This window comes from Aegilops tauschii, chromosome 4 (assembly GCF_002575655.3).
Source record: "Aegilops tauschii subsp. strangulata cultivar AL8/78 chromosome 4, Aet v6.0, whole genome shotgun sequence".
NCBI lineage: Eukaryota > Viridiplantae > Streptophyta > Magnoliopsida > Poales > Poaceae > Aegilops > Aegilops tauschii.
In genome coordinates, this window is record NC_053038.3 from 160,263,387 (window position 1) to 160,287,099 (window position 23,713).

Genomic DNA, 23,713 nt, shown 5'->3' on the forward strand with positions numbered 1-23,713 from the left:
GAAATTGTTACTAAGTCCCGGTTTAAATTGGTATCTTAAACCATTACTTGGGGACTACTGGAGTTGATAAGTTGCAATTAAATATAAGAGAGAAACACTTATGAAGTTACCTCATATCGCTCCTTCATCATATTTACCTAACCGGCTTCATAGTCACGGCTGGTGTACAGACGGTTCAGGAAGCCAGAGTGAAGGTCTTGAGCATTCAGATGGGCATAATTTGACAACTCGGCGTTCCATTTGCTTTTGCCAATTGCAGAGAGTTCATCTTTGGCAGTATGCTTTAACAAAGCGATAGGATTGCCCGGAGTGGTATGGCCAGTACCAGTAATCATAATGTCATCATCTTTGTCATCAGCAGCCGTTACTGGGGTTGGCGGTTTGTCAGTATTTTTAACTGGACTTGCCGGTTTATTGTCATTCGGACAGGGCTGGTTGGCTGGTCAGCATGGCTTGTGGTGTCAATTTATGCCTGCTCAGCAACGAAGTCATGATCTTGAGGCAGTGGGTCATTCAGTATGGCATCAATGTTGGTATCTTCAGGATATGGATTTTTCTCCGGTTCAACAGCCACGTCTTCATCAGCCGGTTTATTCAACCGAGCTTTCTTGCTGGGTCTGGGCTTGGCGCTGAGAAAAGATAGACATGAGGATCAGTACAGTATGTAAAGATAACACATCAAGAATAAAGACATGTGCATAGCTCACCCAGGAACTGTTTTGAGGGGTGGAAGCTGTGTGGCCGATGACTCGCCAGAAGATGAGTGAGAAGTACCCTGATAATTTGAATCAGACGGGTTAAGAGGCTGGCGGAAACAACCCGCTTTGGGGCATGAAGTGTCAAGGGTATAAGAGACCTCTGATTGGCGTTTCAGAACCGGAGTGTTCGGTAAACCGGCGGAGGTAACTACCTGGCCGTTGTGCCGGGTTGTGCGGCGAGCCTTGTGCTGCTGTGTCTTCAAAAGAAATTTTGGGTCCAAGTAAGCAAGGGGGTGAGAAAATTTTACTTTCCGGTTTGCTCGACGGATTTTTGATGTCGGCAGCGGATCTGAATCGGAGGAAAGAATGATTACCTCTACATCATCAGCATGACTGCCTTCAGCGTCGTCCTGATAATAATCATTGTCAATGAGGTGTATGAAAAATGAACCAAGAGAGTCAAGTTCTACCTCTGGTTCCGGATTACCCACATCATCATCAGCTGGTAGATCGGAGGATGCAGTGGTCCTTTTCTTGGCAGGTTTTTTAACAACCTTGGTCTTTGGACGAACTGGCTTCGCCGGTTTGTCTTGCGGCTTCGCCGGTTTGTCTTGTGGTGGTTTCTTGTTCCAGAACGGATCATCACCCTGTCAGAAAATAATCACACTTTCAGAGATATTTGGACAGAAGCAACTTCAGATAAAAAGATTATATGATTCTTGCAGCTGGTGGTTTGTTGAAGGTGCAGAAAGGGAGTTGTCCGATTTGGGCACAGATAGCCTCCGGTTCGTTCAGTATCTTTTTTACAGCCTCAGTGACTTCTGCATCTGTAAGCTGAATGTCAATGTGCCGCTGAGCATCCTTCAAACTCCCCGTATACTCACACATCAAACCGGAGCGCCGACTTAAGGGCAGAATACTCCAGCTTATCCAACAGCGAGCAAGATCAACTCCTGTCAAACCGTTTGCCATGAAGGCTCTAAGCTTTGATAATTGAGGAGCATAGTTGGCCCTTTCTTTTGCAGTCAACCTCTGAGGAAAAGGATGTGTGTTGCTCAGGCGTTCAGGGCGGTAACCCGCCAGGGGGTTTTCATCAGGTGGAGATGTATCCTTGCAATAAAACCAGGTCTGGTTCCACTCTTTGGGGCGACTGTGGAGCTTGGGGTGAGGGAAAGTGACTTCCTTCCTTTTCTGAACCGCCATTCCGCCCAGTTCCGTATTGGGTCCATCCGAGAACAATGTGCGACGGTTTAAGTGAAAGAAATCCCTAAAAAGTTCGACTGTAGGTTCCTCTTGTAGATAAACCTCACAGAAGACTTGGAAGTGGCACATGTTGGTCACAGAATTGGGACCGATGTCTTGAGGGCGCAGCTGAAAATTGGCTAGTACATCTTGGAAAAATTTCGAACCGGGAGGGCTAAAACCTCGACTCAGATGGTCAGCAAACACAACTACCTCTCCGTCCTTGGGTGTAGGAGGATTTTCCGGGCCAGGGACCCTCTAGTGGATGACATCTTTCTTGGCTAAAGCACCCGTTTTAACAAGATTGTTTAACTGTTCTTCGGTTACTCGAGAAGGAGCCCAATTGCATTCATAGACTTGCTTGGCCATGGCAATGAAAGATCTGAAACATGATTATTGCCGGTTTAAGATTTACAATGGACAACTATACAGCGGTATATGGATGTAAGCATATTGGTAAACCGGAATTGGTTATTCGTAAACCGGAGTTTGACAATGGAAACAGTATAATGATGAATGCATTGGCGGTTGAACAGGGGACTAATGGTATCTACTAGGTCATCATTTTGTATATGAAGTTAAACCGCCCAATCTGGAATTAAAAGTGTATAAGTGAAGGAAGAAACAAGTTTCACATCTTGCCATGGTAATTTCAGATCTACCGCGCGTTGGAAAAACAAAATATATTCTGACCTAATATCAAGCGCTCAAAAAGTTCAGTGAGTTCAGAAGAGTTGGATATCAAGCGGGTGCCTTAACAATAAGAAAGGAGTCTAAACTACAAAAGGCGCTGAAAATAGTCAGATCTAACCGGCCATTGGTGCTACCGAAGGAAGAACAGCTTCAAGCTATGAAGAACACCGAACCCTAATGGCGGATCTAGGGCGAGAAGAAGAGGGATTTACCGATGCAGGAGGAAGCAGCGGAGGATCACCGCTTTTCTCTGATACGATCAGGTTGATGCAGCGGCCTTTGTCGAAGCAGAGGCAGCAAAGGACGACGGCGGCGGCAGAACTTGAGGGTTGGTCGGCGCGAGGAAGACGCGAAGAGGCACGAGGGGGAAATGGTAAGACCCCCTGGCCCTATTTATAAGGGCAGAAAGATAAGCGTCGGGTGCGAAAATCGAGGAGCCTAAATTTTGGATATGAGGTGGAGCTGTCGCCTCGATTGTCGGAGGCTCATTAATGAAGGTGGATTATACACAGTTTTAAAATAACAGGTGATGTCCCGGCGGTTTACCATGGTCCTAAAAGATGATGTCACGGCGGTTTACAAGATTATGTGAAGATGTTGAAGAAAAAATTCTCTTAAGTATTAACGATTGACATGAACCAGTTCAAATCAATCTGGGGCCTAATGTTGGGGATATTACCACTGGGCGTAAACCGGCCAGGAGAGGCCGGGTTAACCCCATAAGTAGTTCATCTGTATCTGAAGGTCATGAAGACACACGGTGACTCTTTATGAAGGACCAGGGGCCAAAGCCGGTTTAAGGCCTGTAGACAAAAACCGGCATTGATATGTAAAATTGTGTTGTAAGATAGAAGTAGTAGAGACTGAGCCGGACACGATTATGAGCCGGCCTCGGGATTCTGTAAACCGACGGGCGTCAACCCATGTATATAAGGGGACGACCCGGCGGCGGTTCAAGGACAACAGACAACAACTCGAGACTCAGGCAAAGCGTATTTGCTCCCTGGTCATCGAAACCCCAGCAATTCCATCACAACTAGACGTAAGGGGCCGAACTAGTATAAAACTCCCTTGTGTCCCTTGTCCGCTTTAACCCCTTTAAGTTAACCCCTAGCGATGGCTCCAGGACTAAGTCCTTTCTCTAGGACACCTGTCGTGACAAAACCACGACAATTCTCTTAGCCAAGTTACACTTGAGCAAGAAAATAGCTTATTGAAGGGAATTATAGAGAAAGGTGTTTACAAGAGTCTTGCCGAAAGTAGGCAATTTGAGGAAATTGTACGCAAGCAAGGAAGACACCGGAAGAATCAAGGTGTTGGTTTTGAACGAAAGTTCAATGCCAATGCAGTTGAGTGGGAAGAAGATCAATACCCCAAGACGAAGTTTGTTCCTCAACAAGAGAAGTATGATCCTACTTCTTTCCAAGGAACACAAGCTCAAGATGATCTTCCACCACAAGACCACAAGCTAAAGGGCAAGGACAAGCTTCAAGAGGAGATTGATGCATTTGAAGAAGCTCCTAAGGCCTTGGTCAAGTGGGTTTCCATGACTAAATCAAGTTCCACTTCATCAAGTACGACTACAACTCCAAGGATTCCCATCAAGATGGTGTGGATCCCAAAGAACAATAACTAGAGAGCTCTTAAGGGTGACTCCGCCAACATACTTCACTCTTATCATCTTGGCAAGGACAAGTGCAAACAACTTCCATATCTTGCACTATTTCAAGGAGTCACAAACCCTCTTGTTGGTAAGACAAGGGACAAGGTAACATAATGCATTCATGGACATCATCTCATGTGAATATCACTCTATGTCTATGGATATCCTTGTTTGTTCCTTGTGGGACTAACCCATGTAGGTATTGAAAGTGCAACTCACTCCAAAGGATTGCTCCGAATGATCTACATCAACATTGAGCATCTACATCTTCAACACCTACATGAAGTCATCATCGACAAAACCCAAGGTTAGTTCATCCCTCTTAGGGGGGATATCACATCTAGGGGGAGCTTTACTCTAATCAATTGAGATAAAGCAACTCTAATGATGTGAACACAACAATGCTTTATGTAAAAGTGGTAACCCCACTTGTGCTTAAACGATGAGTATGACCTATGATCAAATGTTCTCATTTGACTCCTAAGTCAATATACTCATATATAGATGACCATCACATGGCCAAATTGCTTGATAGCTGCTAGAGTGATTGTGCATGCTTTGTCACATATTTCATTTGTCATTTTATTGTGTGAGCACGTTGGATGCATATTTTACTCATTCGAGGACATCCGTTTGTTGCTTTGATTGTTTGGCTTTTTCTCGTTTGCCAAATGGATGGACAAGAATGCCTAAGAACTCCCTCTAGCTATCTATGCTTTTCTTGTCTGAAACTCCATTCATGCTACATCACAAAGTTTGATCAAGTCAAATTCGAACCACTCTGTGTGAGGAGCACTCGGAGTCCCCGATTCGTCATAGACTTAAACTTCCAAAACCTCTTTGTGCATTTCGGTATGACCGAGTCATCCATTTTGGTCACACCGAGATCACTAAGTTGATCTAGGTTTTCAATCTCGGTGCAACCGATTTGAACTTTTCGGTCACACCGAGTTGCAGTAACCACTTGCGATTCTGCATCTCGGTGCCACCAAGTTGTTCCACTCGGTCACACTGACAGGGTTGGGATATATAAACCCATGGGTGAGATTTTGGAAATTTCTTCGAAACCTCTCAGCCCGCACGTATCCTGCTCTGCCGCCTCGGGTCTCCGGATCGTCTCCCGTCGCTGGTTTCCATCCCTGTATCTGCTCCTCCATTGCCACCGTAGAGAACTCCGCCGAACTAGGGTACGAGTTCGCCTCTTTGTGCTATTCCTTTAACTCTGATTCGTAGCACATTGCTCTGCCATGATCATCACCATGTGTGCAAACACTCTATCCATTGAAAACATCCTTTAGGTTAGATTTCATTTGAAAATTTAGGGTTAGGTCTCCGCCGAACCCGTCTCGGACTGACCGAGTTGTAGAAATCGGTCTCACCGATTTGGCTTAGGCCATAGCACTTGCGATTTTCGGTCTGACCAAAAACTGCAAATCAGTGTGACCAAGTTCGATTCTCTGTGAAACCCTAGAAGTATCGGTGCCACCGAACTGTGACTCGGTTTGACCGAGTTCACTAGTTTAGGTTCCAAAAGATGCTTCGGTATCACTGAGTTTACATATCGGTAGCTCCGAAATGCTTTCTCTTGAGAAGTAAAGCTAAGTTTTTAAGTCATCTGTTTTGCAAAAACTCTGCACTTTGTGATGCTCATCCACTCTACCTCATCTACATCTATTCACAGGGTCTGCTGTTAGTAAGTTTGCAGAGATGTCTGATCAGAGTGACAGTCAGAACAGGTCTGAGGAACATGTGCAGATGAGTGAGGGTTCAGATCCCTCAAGCACTTCTGATGATGTCAGCAGGAGCACTCCAAGAAACTTGGCAAAGGCAGCCACCAGAACCAGGAAGAATAGAACCTCAGAATCTTAGGATGAGGATTATGTTGCCACTGAGGAGGAAGTAAGCTCCAAGAAGAAGGTGCTAAAAAATGAATATGGCACAGCTGCTGCAATTAAGACAGGGATGAATAAGAAGGCACCAGCAAGGAGAATTCCAATGTCTAAAGCCAGAGCATCCACCCAGAAACCCTCCAAGTCAACAGGAGGAGATGATGCTGCTGAGGAAAAGGAAAAGAAAGGGAGAAAAGGGGGAAGATGGTGCAAGAAAGTTGACCCCATGGCTGAGTTTGAAAAACACTCTTCTGATGAAGAAGAGGAAGAGGAAGAGGATTCTGCACCAGCACCCAAAGCTCAGAAGCTTATGGGAGATGCTATAAAGGCAGGGGCTGCTCCATCAAAGCCCAAGTCTGCTCCCAAAGCTCCAGCTCAAAAGCCCAGTAAGCCCAAGAGGAACACCAGAAGTATACCTGCTGAAGAGAAGAACAAGGCCCCAGTGCCTCAAGCTGAAGAAGAGGATGATGATTCACTTGTTTTGAGAAAGTTGAAGCCCAAGATTCCTGACCACAATTATGCTCATCCAGTAGCTGAAGACATGCATATCAGAAAGGATGTTGGACTGAGATTGTGGAGATAGTCTGATCCTTATGCTATGAGGAGGAGGACAGCATTTGATTACAGGTTTCACACAAAGGAACAACAAGACTTTTAGAAACTATTTTGCTTGACAAGAAGCCCATTGTCTGTGACATGAGATGGGTGGATTGGGAATACATCCAGGAGAATGAAGATCACTTCCCAGGAGTTTATGACAGCTTCAAGGCATGTGGAGTTGACAAATTTGTTGGGCAGAAGTTCACCAAATGGAATGATGAGCTGATCATGCAATTTTACTCCACTACCCACTTCTATCCAGATGGGAAGATAGTTTGGATGTCAGAAGGTACTAGGTACCAATCCACAGTTGAGGAGTGGGCCAAGCTGATAAATGCCCCTGAAGAACGTGAAGATGACTTGGGTGGTTGTCGAAGCTTCTATCTATATGATCATTTGTCAAAGCTTTAATCTATATGTTGTCATCAATTACCAAAAAGGGGGAGATTGAAAGTGCAACTATCCCTGGGTGGTTTTGGTAATTCCTAACAACATATAGCTCATTGAGCTAATGCTATCTCAATATAAATATTTCAGGAAAGCTCAATGATTGGCATGGCATGGATTAGGAATGTGGACCCCTCAAAATGCAAAGGACAAAAGATTGGCTCAAGCTCAAGACTCTACATTTTACTTTTAGTGATCCAAGATCACATTGAGTCCATAGGAAAAGCCAATACTATTAAAAGGGGATGAGGTGTTGCTTAATGAGTTACTTGCTCAAAATGCTTAGTGATATGCTCCAAAAACCCTCAACTACTTTCTCATATCCACATATGTCCCAAACCAAAAGTCAAACTCGGCCCCACCGAAATTTCCTATCCGGCGCCACCGAGTTCACTTGACATAGCCACTGCCACAAACCCTAGTCATTTCGGTCTCACAGATAGGGATCTCGGTCTCACTGAGATGGGATTGCAACCTCTCTATTTCCCTTCGTAACGTTTCGGTCCAACCGAGATGAGTGATCGGTCCCACTGAGATTGCAATGCAAACTCTCTATTTCCCCTTCGTAACGTTTCGGTCTAACCGAGATGAGCGAATCGGTCCCACCGAGTTTGCCTACCAACTCTCTGTTTGCTTATTACCAAAATCAGTCCAACCGAGTTTGTGTAATCGGTCTCACCGAGATTACGTTATGCCCTAACCCTAATGAAATCGGTCCCACCGAGTTGACAAAATCCTAACGTTCACATTTTGAACTAAATCGGTCTGACCGAGTTTTCTGATTCGGTCCCACCGAGTTTGGTGATTTGTGTATAATGGTTAGATTTTGTGTGGAGGCTATATATACCCCTCCACCCACTCTTCATTCGTGGAGAGAGCCATCAGAACATACCTACACTTCCAGCATACATTTTCTGAGAGAGAACCACCTACACTTGTGTTTAGGTCAAGATATTCCATTCCAACCACATAAATCTTGATCTCTAGCCTTCCCCATGTTGCTTTCCACTCAAACCCTCTTTCCACCAAATCCAATCCTATGAGAGAGAGCTGAGTGTTAGGGAGACTATCATTTGAAGCACAAGAGAAAGGAGTTCATCATCAACACACCATCTATTACCTTTTAGAGAGTGGTGTCTCCTAGATTGGCTAGGTGTCACTTGGGAGCCTCCGTCAAGATTGTGGAGTTGAACCAAGGAGTTTGTACGGGCAAGGAGATCGCCTACTTCGTGAAGATCTACTCTAGTGAAGCAAGTCCTTCGTGGGCGATGGCCATGGTGGGATAAAAAAGGTTGCTTCTTCATGGAACCTTCGTGGGTGGAGCCCACCGTGGACTCGCGCTACCGTTACCCTTCATGGTTTTAAGTCTCCATCAACGTGGATGTACGATAGCACCACCTATCGGAACCACGGATAAAAAATCTCCGTGTCTACATTGCATTTGCTCCCTCCAAACTCCTCCCTTTACCTTCATATGCAATTGTTTTACATTTCCCTCCTATACTCTTAGAATTGCATGTGTAGGTTGATTACTTGAATTGTGCTAAGTTGTTAAAATCTGCCAAGACTTAAATTGGGTAAATGCTAGATTTTTATTTGGTCAAGTAGTCTAATCACCCCCCTCTAGACATACTTTCGATCCTACACCCATCCGCCTCACGAACGGGCCCCGTGGCTCACGTGGGTGTCCGGCGTGGGGGGCTCGGGGCCGTGAGCGGACCGTAGACCTCCGGAGGCTTCATCGTCGCAGCCGGAGGCATTATGAAGAGCCAGGGTCAGGAGGGGAAGCGACACAAGGAAAACCACAAGGATAAGGCACTTACTCGTCTATGGCTATGTACTTCCTCCGTTTCAGGGGCCGGTAGGCGTTGCCACTACAGCTCGGGAGCTCTTTCCTCTTGCGGAGTGCTGCAAGGCCCAGATGAAGCAAGCCAAGGGTCGGGGCGTCACCCTTGGTGACTGTGCAGCATGCACCCACCTCCGGAGCACTAGCATGGGCTTCGGGGGCGGCGGCATCAAGAGCATCGGTCTGCTCCAATTCACCAGCCTCGGCCTCGGGAGCACCGGACTGCGCCAGTTCTCCAGCGGCCGCCTCGGGGGCCTTCGACAGAGCCTCAGGAGTGGCCATCTCGGGAGCACCAGACAATACCCGCTCACAGGGGTCGCCCCAGGAGTACCAGGCGACGCTCGCCCCCCTGCATCCTCGTCTAGGGCAGGCACCGCGGGGTTAACAAGCACGGGAGCCACGAAGATGGGTTTCTCACGGGGCCCATCAAGGCCCCCTGGGCGTAGCCCCCACTCGTCAAAGAGGGGCATCTGCTTCACAAAGTCCTCCTTGTTCGAGCAGAGCCACAAGAGGCATGTGTCCTCCGGAAGCGCGGCAGTCACCGGGTCGCCCGTCAGGAGCCCAAGCACCGCGTGCAGCGTCTTGGAAGGAAGCGAAGGAACCTGGAGCCTTATGGGATCCTTGGGGCCAGTGAAGGTCCACATTGGGCGAGAATGGCGCTGGAGTGGGGTGATGCGCCGCTGAACGAACTCCCTCACCACCATCGGTGCTGTCACCCTGACATTCTTCAACTTGGACAGCCTGGGCCAGACATGGGCAAGTCGATGGTCGACGAGCTTCGCGTGCCCTAGCCAGAGCTGGGCACCGCAGGTACTCCCAGGAGCACGAGCAGGGGGGCTGAGCGTGCCGGCATCCACATACACCCACTGCTTCCGGAATGCCCTCACATCTGGGCGGACCGTGAAGTCGATGCCCGAGCCAGCCACGGCCTGGAAGGCCACACATCCCGAGCGCTGGCGGGCGTCGACCAGGTGGAGCGAGAAGAAATGGTGAAACAAGGCAATGGAAGGAGCAACAGCGACCATAGCCTCGCAAAGGAAGGTGAAGACGACAAGGAGGATGATGGATTGGGGGTCCAGATGCAGCGCCTGGATCTTGTAATGCGAGATTATGGCATTGAAGAAATCGGAGAAAGGAGGATTAGGCCAGCCAAGAGAGCATGAAGATTGATGGGGATCTCGTTGGCCTCCATGTCGATCAAAGCCCGGGAGGCGGGCCAAGCCGTCATCGCCTTCCACTCGTTGGAATCGATGGCAAGGGATAGCTGGACCTTGGCCAACCCCTCCTGATTGATCACCATCGACCGCTTGGGTCCTGATACTCGGGTAAGACATTATGAATCTTGCGTTGTTGGAGATTTGCGCTACAACACCCTTGCACGAGACGAAGGCAGGAAGACACAAAACAGTGCCATCATGAGCACGGATGTATGACAAAGAGACAACTGAAATGTATGCTAACATAACAGACATTGTTCAGTTGCAGTATATCTCCAGTTTCGAGGATCATCGGTGTGTGGTTCTGTTGTGCTGTCGTTGGTATAACCTGTTTTCCAGGATCGCGAAACCCAGAGCTGATGATTATTTCAAATCCATCAATGTCAAGGCAGCGTACCCGACCAACGAGCCTTTTATTTTGGCAAATCAAGCAACACGGATATTTTTCTTGGAAGACACATTTGCACGTAGCGATGACTGGAGAGTATTGCAAAGGTTTGAGCAAAGGAATTTGTTTAATGAAGTTGCACAACAAGATGATGCTTACACTGCTCCTGATGTACAAGATAACACAGATGTTCCTAATATCTTTGAGAACCATCACGTCAATGACGTCGGCGAAAAGATTGCATGTCGTGCTGTGGACATACAAGAGTTGATCAAGAAGAAGCCAACGTTCGAGGACGTTGAGGACGAAGAAGAAGATGACACCGTGGGGAATTACAATTCAGACTGATACACATGGCGAAGATGTTGACGCTACTGCTGTGGATGATGATTACATTGCTTTTGTCGTATTTGCCTGTCAAAAGACGTTTTTTTATCTTCTATGTGAAATTGTGTTTGCTATGACAACTGAAACCTGATGAACATGTTGTATAGTATTTTGCTGTGAGAACATCATTTGTTATGTATGCTGATTTGTGTTTGGTGATTGTATGACAACTAAAACATGATGACATTGTTGTTTAGTTGTACTCATATTTGGCTGTGAAACTTGAATTTGATGACATAGTTTGCTGTTGGACTGCAATTTGCTCGACGTCTTCGAATGAGAACAAAGCTGACCCGACAGGGCCTCTGCTATTTATTTATTTATATGAGCAAAAGGGGATACCCCCTGATTTCCGTTAATAGAAATCATTAGATGTTCACAACACTACGCCCAGCCTGCTACACAGGTTTCATTCATTACTAGTTTCAGCAAAGTGCTCATGTCGTAGCCACTGAATACATCACGAGTGCTACATACACTGCAAATAAAGAGACAATCATCCTCATTATCTTCACAAGCTCTTTCATCTCCTCATTGCTGTCAAGGCCATTCAGCAGCTATTGCTTGGCCATGATCAGAGGAACTGCATCTTTAACCTTCTGCTCTGCATCTTCCTCTTCTGTCGTTCCTTCAGTTACTTGTCCAACACCCCAACCTGCTGGTATTGGGATTCCTCGGCTAACAAAATAATCAGCGTAGTTGCATTCCCCCACATAAGCAATTTCCCAGAAATACAAATCACACGAATCTTCCCTTTTCTGCACGAATCAAATTGGAAGATCATCAACCAAACTACTAAAAAATCAGCAACTGAAAGCAGCAGAACAACACTTAAACATATTATTACCCCATGATTTGGGCATTTGTAGAAGACTCGGCCAGGGTTGCGGATTGTGGTTGAGACGCGACGGATGACTCTGCGTGATTTGTAGCAGTGGCACCACACCAACGGCAGCGGGTTGCGATGAGCAATCGGCTGCGGTGCGCGTGCCGGCGGGGGTGTGATGGGACCCACAGGCGATGGTACGGGTGGCGACTTGGCGCATATCTGGTTGTTGCCTGCTGAAGAGCAGGTGGACGAGCAGCCAGCGGACATGGTTGCTGCGGCCAGAGCTTCTGATGCTAGGCAGAGTAAGTAGAGAAGAGGAGAAGCGAACGTTGGATATGTCAGTTTCATTACTTGCAGAGTAGCATAGCACCATATATAGTCATAGTCTAGGTTTGGATTCGAACCAGCTACAGGAGCACGTCTTTCTTTTTTCTAAAACTCGGCAACGTCTCTTTACTGGTACACTAGCTTGTTCTGTACGCCTTCCCAAGTCTTTGATTTTATTTCCCTTTTTTGCGAGGAAGGAAGGAGGACAAAATTGAGAGTTCCTGGGACTCGAACACAAGACCTCTCGGTTGAAAACCAAGGGTGCTAGTCACTTATGTGGCGAACGTTCCCTGTGAGGAGGATGGCAGACGAACGCATTTTCCTCGCAGTTTTCTTCCTATATATAAAAAAGTATGCTACTTGGTGTCCGCTTAGTCAACAAACGATTGTGCCAACCTTGACCGTTGGATTGACATTCAACGTCTGTCGCGTTTCTTCAGTCTCTTCTTCCTCGAGCCTCCAAAGCCAAACCAGCGCGGGCGGGACCGCCTGCTCCCGCCTCCCACGGCTGGCTGTGATCTTCCCCGGCTCCTATTCGTTCCCGTCCGAGGCCTCACCATCGTCCTCTGCCTTGGTTCGCTCGCCGCGGCGCCGCCCTTCGGTGTTGTCAACATGGTCAACAACCGAGAGGAATAAGGAGATGACTGTACATGGTGAGGATGACAGTAGGGACCCAGCAGCACGCGCAGTAATTTTGTTTTTTCGGGACGGAGAAGGGTATCAACTGGGTTGTGCGGGACCCGTGGCCCGTCTAGCCCAGGCTTTTATTTCATATGTTTAGCACATGACCAGCCCAGTTTGTTTTTTTCCTTTCTGAAAATGGCTAGCCAGCTATTTTGTTTTTTGCAGAATAACCAACGTAGGCCTACTTGCTTTTCTACACCCTACTGGGCCGGAAATCTTTCAAGACGAGGAGGGATGCATTTTGCCCAGAAAATGGGCTATAAGTAATAAGAAATGGGCTATAAGTAATAATAAATGGGCTGTAAAATGAAACAATACAGCAAACAGGCAATTAGTTCCAAAATACTGTTTTCTTTCGGATTTTGATATTTTAAATTTCATTGTTTTTGTGCGGGTAAATTTTCATTGAATTTAAATTAAGGTATATTTAGATTTAAAATTAATTTGAATCTGGCTAGAAATTTAGGGCTGTATGCTGTTTGGGACAGATTTGGAGGCTGACTTGTGGGTCTACTAGGTTGACGTGTACTTTGGCTTTGTCAACTTAGTCCACAAACGATTCAAGCAGCAGTGACCGTTGGATTTTAATCCAACGGCCGTGCTGCTTCTTCACTATCTGATCTTATTGCTCCAGCCGCCCAAACCAGCTCCGGTGGGACTGCCTGCTCCCGCCTCCCGTGGCCGGCTGTGCTGCGGCACAGGCCGCACCGCCCCACCCTACTTCATTGCTGGCCAGGCCATTCCTCTACTCACCCACACCTCCTGTTATTTTTCGGCGATGGCAGCCGGACCAGTAAACCCTCATACTCCCCACCGCGTGGGCAACCATTGCCGAGTCTTCCCCGGCTTCATGTCGTTCCCTTCCTAGGCCTCGCCGTCGTCCACCGCCATGGTGCTCTCGGCGCGGCCTGGTCAACATGGTCAACGAACGACATCCATCGGCCGTGGACTGTACGCGCAAAATAATGATTCCTCCACCTGATAGATGGGACCCACCGGAAGGGCCTCTGTATTTCGCGAAAAAAATGTTCCCCCCGCTGACATTTCGGACCCACCAGCTATATCTTCGCACGCAAGGAAGTACCTCCTTATTACGCACAAAAAAATGAATACCCCCTGCTAGCTGGGACCGACCATAGTGGGAGGATGACTTGTGGGCCAACTAAGTTGACGGGGACGGAGGGCTTTGTCAACTTAGTCAATATGAACAATTCTAGCTCCAGTGACCGTACGATGTCCATCCAACGGCCGTAGTGCTTCTTCAACCTCTGGTCTTCTTGCTCCAGCCGCCCAAAGCAGCGCCGGTCGTGCTGCATGCTCCTGCCTCCCGTGGCCGGCAGTGCTGCCGCGGAGGCCTCACCGCCCCCTACTATTCCCACCGCTGGCCAGGCCCTGCGGCGACGGCAGCCTCACACCACAGCCGAACCAGTGAACCCTCGTACTCCTCTCCGCGCGGGCTTCCACTGCCGCGTCTTCCCCGGCTCCGCGTCGTCCCCTTCCTTGGCTTCGCCGTCGTCCACCGCCGTGGTGCTCTCGGCGCGGCCTGGTCAACGTGGTCAAGGAACGACTTCCATCGGACGTGGACTGTACGTGGAGAGGCTGACAGCTGGGTCCACGGCCACAGCAAGGAAGTGCCTCCTTATTACACGGAAAATAATGATTCCTCCACCTGACAGCTGGGACCCACCGGATGGGCCACTGTATTTCATGGAAAAAACGTTTCGCCCTGACTGCTGGGACCCACCAGCTTCATCTTCGCACGCAAGGAAGTGCGTCCGGGCAAAAAAACGATTCGCCCCCCTGACTGCTGGGACCCACCAGCTACACCTTCGCACGCAAGGAAGTGCGTCCGGGCAAAAAAAAAACGATTCGCCCCCTGACTACTGGGACCCACCGGCTACATCTTCGCACGCAAGGAAGTGCGTCCGGGCAAAAAAATAAACGATTCGCCCCCAGACTGCTGGGACCCACCAGCTACATCTTTGCAGGCAAGGAAGTGCCTGACAGTCGGGACCCACTTGGTCGAAGCGTACGTAGCGTTGTCATTCTGGTCACGAACGTGTACGTACATACTGGTCGATGTAGAGGCGCACACGTGTCGTAGTAGAGGCGCGCACGTGTCGTAGTAGAGGCGCGCACGTAGCATGTACACGTACGTACAACGGCCAGGGTGCAAGAAAGAAAATACGGCCACGTATGTGTACATACGGGCGGGGTCTCGAACGCCTACTCGCGCATACGTACGGCCAGGGCTCGTGTACATGGCTGGGTTGGAACGGAGAAACAGCGTCGTCGTCGTGTTCATGGGGAGGCAACGGAATGCGTCGTGTTCATGGGGAGGCAACAGAATGCGTTGTGTTCATGGGGAGGCAACGGAATGCGTCGTGTTCATCGGGAGGCAACGGAACGCGTGGGAGCCAACCGGCTGGGTCGGAACGGAATGCGTGGTCGTGTTCATTGGGAGGGCTTGGACGGAACAGGCGATGGAAACGAGGCCTGGCGTACCGCAAAACGGAGGAAACGGACCTCCTACGTTCAGAATGGGGTCCTGTTGATCGGGAGGGGTGTGGCGTACCGCAAAACGGAGGAAACGGACCTCCTACGGTCGAAACGGGGGTCCTGTTGATCGGGAGGGGTGTGGCGTACCGCAAAATGGACGAAACGGACCTCCTACGGTCGAAACGGGGGTCCTGTTGATCGGGAGGGGTGTGGCGTACCGCAAAACGGATGAAACGGACCTCCTACGGTCGAAACGGGGGTCCTATTGGTCGGGAGGGGTGTGGCGTACCGCAAAACGGACGAAACGGACCTCCTACGGTCGAAACGGGGGTCCTGTTCATTGGGAGGGGTGTGGCGTACCGCAAAACGGGACTCCATGGGATACTGTTCATCTCCACCGTCGACCTCCTCCAGCCTCCACGGGCTAACGTCGACCTCCTCCAGCCTCCACAGGCTAACATCGACCTCCTCCAGCCTCCACGGGCTCTTGTTCATCCAGCCTCCACCGCGCGCTACTCCACCGGCTACTGTTCAACCACCCCTCCACGGGCACCCCTCCACCGTCTATTGTTCATCCAGCCCTCCACACCACAGGGTCCTGTTCAACCACCCCTCCACGGGCACCCCTCCACCGTCTATTGTTCCTCCAGCCCTCCACACCACGGGGTCCTGTTCATCCAGAGGCAATGCCACCGCTCACTGTTCATCCAACCCCCCTGCAACGCTCACTGTTCATCCAATCAATCAGCTTCAGTTAGCAGCAGGAGCGAAGGAATCGCTCGATCGGGTTCAGTTAACAGCCATCGATCGATGGCTCATGTTCAGTAACGTGTAGCCTGCAATGCAATCGCTCGGGTTCAGTTAGAGCCCAACGCCTCGCTCGGGTTCAGTTAGAGCCAACGCCTCGCACACACGCGCATACGTGTACGAGAGAAACGCGCATCGCTCGGCCCCCGACCTCCCACCGTAACTGGGAACTCCCCAAAATTTTCCTCCCCCTCGCTTCTACCACGGTTTTTCTGTCATGGACGGCCCAAAGAATGTCATGTAGCTGCGTCTCCGGCCCGCGCAGGAAGAAAAGCCCATTTTCTGTCATGATTTTTTGTCATAGAAGTAGGAGCCCACCACATCTATGATTATACCGGGTTTTGTCACAATTATCGTCATAGAAGTGTCATATGTATGAGAGAAAAAAAATTCGTTCGGCCCAAAATGTCACGGATGTGTCTTTTTTTTGTAGTGTCAACATCAACTAAAATATGGGTATACTCGTTAGAGGAAGGAAACGGTCCCATATAATCAAAGCCCCAAACATCAAATGGTTCAATAACAAGTGAATAGTTCATAGGCATTTCTTGATGTCTACTAATATTACCAATTCTTTGATATTCATCACAAGACAAGACAAACTTACGGGCATCTTTGAAAAGAGTATGCCAATAAAAACCAGATTGCAATACCTTATGTGCAGTTCTATCTCCAGCGTGGTGTCCTCCATAAGCCTCGGAGTGACACTTGCGTGGGATATGTTCCTATTCATGCTCGGGTACACAACATCTAATAACACCATCTACTCCTTCTTTATAAAGGTGTGGGTCATCCCAGAAGTAATGTCTTAAATCATAGAAAAACTTTTTGTTTTGCTGGTATGTGAAACTAGGTGGTATAAATTTAGCAACAATGTAATTAGCATAATCAGCATACCATGGAGCAGTACGAGAAGCATATATGACAGCTAATTGTTCATCAGGAAAGCTATCATCAATAGGTAGTGGGTCATCAAGAACATTCTTTAACCTAGATAAGTTGTCTGCAAGGGGGTTCTCAGCTCCCTTTCTATCAATAATATGCAAATCAAATTCTTGTAGCAAGAGAACCCATCTAATAAGTCTAGGTTTAGCATCTTTCTTTTCCATAAGATATTTAATAGCAGCATGATCAGTGTGAACAGTTACTTTAGAATCAATAATATAAGGTCTGAACTTATCACAAGCAAATACAACTGCTAAAAATTCCTTTTCAGTAGTAGCATAATTTCTCTGGGCACTGTCTAGAGTTTTACTAGCATATTGGATAACATTTAATTTCTTATCAAGTCTTTGTCCTAGAACAGCACCTACAACATAATCACTAGCATCACACATAATTTCAAAGGGTAAATTCCAATCAGGTGGCTGAACAATAGGTGCAGAAATCAAGGCTTTCTTAAGTATTTCAAATGCTTCTACACAATCATCATAAAAGACAAAAGGAACATCTTTTTGTAAGAGATTATTCAGAGGCCTAGAAATTTTTGAGAAGTCTTTAATGAACCTCCTATAAAAACCGGCATGACCAAGGAAACTTCCTATACCTTTAATGTCCTTAGGACACGGCATCTTTTCAATAGCATCAACTTTAGCTTTATCAACTTCAATACCTCTTTCAGAAATTTTATGCCCCAAGCCAATACCTTCATTAACCATAAACTGGCACTTCTCCCAATTCAAGACAAGATTAGTTTCTTGACATCTCTCCAAAACTCGATCAAGGTTGCTTAAGCAATCATCAAAAGAAGTTCCATACACAGAGAAATCATCCATGAAAACCTCAACAATCTTTTCACAAAAGTCAGAGAATATAGCAGTCATACATCTTTGAAATGTAGCGGGTGTATTACATAAACCAAAAGGCATACGTCTATAAGAAAAGGTACCGAAAGGGTAAGTAAAAGTGGTCTTTTCCTGATCCTCTTTTGACACAGGTATTTGAGAGAAACCAGAATAACCGTCTAGAAAGCAAAAATGTGTATGTTTGGATAATCTTTCTAGAATTTGATCAATAAAAGGTAAAGGGTAATCATCCTTTCTAGTAGCTTTATTTAATTTGCGGAAGTCAATCACCATTCTATAACCTATAACAATTCTTTGTGGGATCAATTCATCTTTATCATTAGGAACAACAGTAATATCTCCCTTCTTAGGGACACAATGCACAGGACTTATCCACTGACTATCAACAACGGGATAAATTATACCAACCTCCAGAAGCTTTATTATTTCATTTCTTACCACTTCTTTCATCTTAGGATTTAACCGTCCTTGGTGATCAACAACCGGTTTAGCGTCTTTCAACAATTTTATTTTGTGCTGGCATAGAGTGGGACTAATGCCCTTAAGATCATCAAGAGTATATCCAATAGCAGCACGGTGCTTCTTCAGAGTTTTCAATAATTTCTCTTCTTCCTGCTCTGAAAGGTTAGCACTAATAATAACAGGATATATCCTCTTTTCATCAAGATAAGCATATTTAAGAGTATCAGGTAATGGTTTAAGCTCAAACACGGGATCACCCTTGGGTGGAGGAGGATCCCCTAGAATTTCAATAGGCAAGTTGTGTTTCAAAATAGGTCCCTGTATAAAGAATACTTCATCTATTTCCCTTCTTTGATTCATAAACATATCATTTTCATGGTCTAGCAAGTATTGTTCTAAAGGATCATTAGGAGGCACGGCAATAGAAGCAAGACCAATAATTTCATCTTTACTAGGAAATTCTTTATCATGGGGTTGTCTACGAAATTTAGCAAAATTAAAATCATGAGACATATCCCCTAAACCAACAGTAACAATATCCTTTTCTCAGTCTATCTTAGCATTAACAGTATTCAAGAAGGGTTTACCAAATATAATGGGACAAAAGTCATCTTGTGGGGAACCAAGAACAAGAAAATCAGTAGGATATTTAACTTTGCCACACAAGACTTGAACATCTCTAACAATCCCAATTGGTGAAATAGTATCTATATTGGCAAGCTTAATTGTAACATCAATATCTTCTATCTCAGCAGGTGCAATATCATGCATAATTTCTTCGTGTAAGGAATGATGTATTGCACTTGCACTAGCACCCATATCACATAAGCCATGATAGCAATGATCTCCTATTTTAACAGAAACAACAGGCATGCCTACAACAGGTCTATGTTTATTTTTAGTATCAGGTCTAGCAATTCTAGCAGCTTCATCACAGAAGTGAATAGCATGCTCATCAATATTATCGACCAAGAGATCTTTTACCATAGCAATACTAGGTTCAACTTTAATTTGCTCAGGGGGTCTAGGTGTTCTAGCATTACTCTTACGAACCACAGTTGAAGCTTTAGCATGATCCTTTATTCTAACAGGGAAAGGTGGTTTATCAATATAAGTGGTAGGAACAATAGGATCAACATTATAAGTGATAGTCTTTTCTTCAACTTTAATAGGTTCAACTAATTTTACTTCAATGGGAGGATTATATTTAAACCACTTCTCCTTAGGGAGATCAACATTAGTAGCAAATGATTCACAGAAAGAAGCTACTATCTCAGAGTCAAGTCCATATTTATTGCTAAATTCATGAAAAGCATCGGTATCCATAAAAGATTTAACACAATCAAACTTAGGTGTTATACCTGACTCCTTACCTTCGTCGAGTTCCCAATCTTCAGAGTTGCATTTAATTCTTTCCAATGAATCCCATTTGTTTTCAATAGTATTCATCATAAAAGAACCAGTACAAGAAGTATCAAGCATGGAGCGATTATTGAGAGAAAGTCGAGCATAAAAAATTTGAATAATAATTTCTCTTGAGAGCTCATGATTGGGGCATGAATATAGCATTGAATTAAGCCTCCCCCAAGCTTGAGCGATACTTTCTCCTTCGCGAGGCCAAAAATTATATATATAATTACGATCACGATGAACCAAATGCATAGGATAAAACTTCTGATGAAATGCCAATTTCAATCGGTTGTAGTTCCATGATCCAATATCATCACATAGCCTAAACCATGTCAATGCCTTTCCCTTCAAAGATAAAGGGAAGACCTTATTCTTGATAACATCCTCGGGCATACCTGCAAGCTTAAATAATCCACAAACTTCATCCACATAGATTAGGTGCATATCGGGATGTAATGTTCTATAAACATTTTCAGTAGGTTCAGTAGGTTGAGAAGCAACTCTTTGCTCTACTGGTCGGGGTGAAGATATCTCGAAAAAGCCCCTAAAAGGATTATTTTCCATAGTAACAAGTGACAGTAAATTTCAGCACACTATATAAATTTTTCCTTACCAAATTCCACATACCAAAGGCGCTTCACTCCCCGGCAACGGCGCCAGAAAAGAGTCTTGATGACCCACAAGTATAGGGGATATATCGTAGTCCTTTCGATAAAAGAGTGTCGAACCCAACGAGGAGCAGAAGGAAATGACAAGCATTTTTCAATAAGGTATTCTCTGCAAGCACTTAAATTATCGGTAACAGATAGTTTTGTGATAAGCTAATTCATAACGGGTAACAAGTAACAAAAGTAAACAAGGTGCATCAAGGTGGCCCAATCCTTTTTGTAGCAAAGGACAAGCCTGGACAAACTCTTATATAAAGGAAAGCGCTCCCGAGGACACATGGGAATTATCGTCAATCTAGTTTTTATCATGCTCATATGATTCGCGTTCGTTACTTTGATAATTTGATATGTGGGTGGACCGGTGCTTGGGTACTTCCCTTCCTTGGACAAGCATCCCACTTATGATTAACCCCCCTCGAAAGCATCCGCAACTACGAAAGAAGAATTAAGGTAAACCTAACCATAGCATGAACCATATGGATCCAAATCAGCCCCTCACTCTAGCAACCCATCATCTACTTATTCCTTCCCAATGCCTTCCCCTAGGCCCAAACAATGGTGAAGTGTCATGTAGTCGACGTTCACATAACACCACTAGGGGAATCACAGCATACATCTCATCAAAATATCAAACGAATACCAAATTCACATGACTACTTATAACAAGACTTCTCCCATGTCCTCAGGAACAAACGTAACTACTCGCAAATCATATTCATGTTCATAATCAGAGGGGTATTAATGTGCATAAAGGATCTGAACATATAATCTTCCACCGAATAAACCAACTAGCATCAACTACAAGGAGTAATCAACACTACTAGCAACCCACATGTACCAATCTGAGGTTTTGAGACAAAGATCAGATACAAGAGATGAACTAGGGTTTGAGAGGAGATGGTGCTGGTGAAGATGTTGATGGAGATTGACCCCCTCCCGATGAGAGGATCAATGGTGATGAGGATGGTGATGATTTCCCCCTCCCGGAGGGATGTTTCCCCGGCAAAACAGCTCCGCGGGAGCCCTAGATTGGTTCCGCCAAGGTTCCGCCTCGAGAAGGCGGCGCTTCGTCCCGAAAGCTTCCTTCTTATTTTTTTCCAGGGCAAAAGACACCTTATACCAGAAGATGGGCATCGGGGGGCTTCCAGGTGGCCCACGAGGCAGGGGGTGCGCCCAGGGGGGTAGGGCGCGCCCTCCACCCTCGTGGACAGTGGGTGGCCCCCCTCTAGTGCTTTCTTCGCCCAATATTTTTAATATATTCCAAAACTGACTTTCGTGGAGTTTCAGGACTTTTGGACTTGTGCAGAATAGGTCTCTAATATTTGCTCCTTTTCCAGCCCAGAATTCCAGCTGCCGGCATTCTCCCTCTTCATGTAACCTTGTAAGATAAGAGAGAAAAGGCATAAGTATTGTGACATAATTATTAATAACAGCCCATAATGCAATAAATATCGATATAAAAGCATGATGCAAAATGGACGTATCACCTACGGCCCACGGCGTGGCTCCATCGACGGCCTGTTACGGCCCATCTTCAGCACCAACAACTCAAGACCCTCGCGAGGGGCCAAGCCTCACAAGGCGGACGACACCAAGACCTCCCGAAGGAGCGTCCTCCTCTGGCTGGCTCCTAAGGAGCGGAGATCTCTATGCAAGCCTCACCTGGCGAGTTTTGGATGACGTGAGCCATGACGACCAAGGCCAAGCGGCCGCCAGCGCGCGCAGGACAATGGTTTCCTCTTTGGTGCTAAGGAGGCAAGCGCAGGCACGGAGTCCCGAGGAATCAACCAAAGGTTTCCACTCCCATGCAACAAGACCAAGATCGGCAGGACGGAGGTCATCGCCGATCCCACCACGGCGTCACGACCAGAGGCTTTGAGGCGAAGACTACTTTTGTCAGGATAAGATGTACTAGTTATCTTCCTTTGAATTTGGCCGCTATGGGATCCCTTCCCGCCTCCATTTTTGGGGAGGAGGACCAAGGCCACTATAAATAGGACCTAGCCACCACAGCAGAGGGGGCGGATCATTTAGATCATCCTCCCCCCCCCACCAGCTCAAGAACACTCCTCCTGAGGTCGTTCTTCCACTATACTAGTTCACCCTCAGCCCCTCGAGGCCACTCCACCACAAAGCAGGAGTAGGGTTTTACACCGCGAGGTGGCCCGAACCTGGGTAAACTGTAGTGTCCCATTTCCTTCCTATTCATCGAGCTAGGCTGTGAGATTGGCAAGTAGGCAGACTCGGGAGGTTGAGTTCTTCGCACGCACCCCGTAGTTCGAATCTATCAAGGGTCTGCGGAGCCCGAAATCCGACAGCCCCCCTTCCGTTGATTCTTTCGCCAACATTTTTTTTATATATTCAAAACTAAATCTCTGTCAATTTTCAGGTCATTTGGATTTGTGCAAAAAAGGTGTCTCCGATATAGCCCTTTCCGATCCACAATTCCAGCTGCCGGCAATCTCCCTCTTCATGTGAAACTTGCAAAATAAGAGAGATAAGGCATAAGAATTATATCATAAAGTGTAATAATAGTCCATAATGCAATAAATATCAATAGGAAAACATGATGGTAAATGGGTGGGTGTATCAAGTCCCCCAAGGTTATACCTCGCTTGTCCTGAAGCGAAAGCCGATTTCGATAATCATGACCACATGTTTAGAGAGAGAGAGAGAGAGGCGTCGATAAAAACAAAATACGGACATAGAAGCATCATGGTCATTATCATAACAGCAATATATCATCATAAAACTTCTCGTGCTAGAGTAACAATTCATGCACAAGCTAAAGTATGAAACATAAACTTTATTGAAAACTAACAAACTATGATTTCAGTCACTGAAATAATCACAATCCATCATATTTTAAGAAAGAGTCTATGTAAGAGCTTTGTTTAGCAAGTTCACATACCCAACCATCATTTAGTCTTATATGATTGCTGACACTCAAGGCATATTTATAGAGCAAAATTCTTGGTCAGACACATAGAAAGATAGGGGCTTATGGTTTCGCCTCCCAACTTATTTACCTCAAGGGTAATGTCAGCAATAATATTTCATGATCACCTACATTCAACTAGATCTATCCACCACATGATGATTGCCACTAAAGAGTACACACAGAGGAATAGGGATGAACACTATTGACTCTT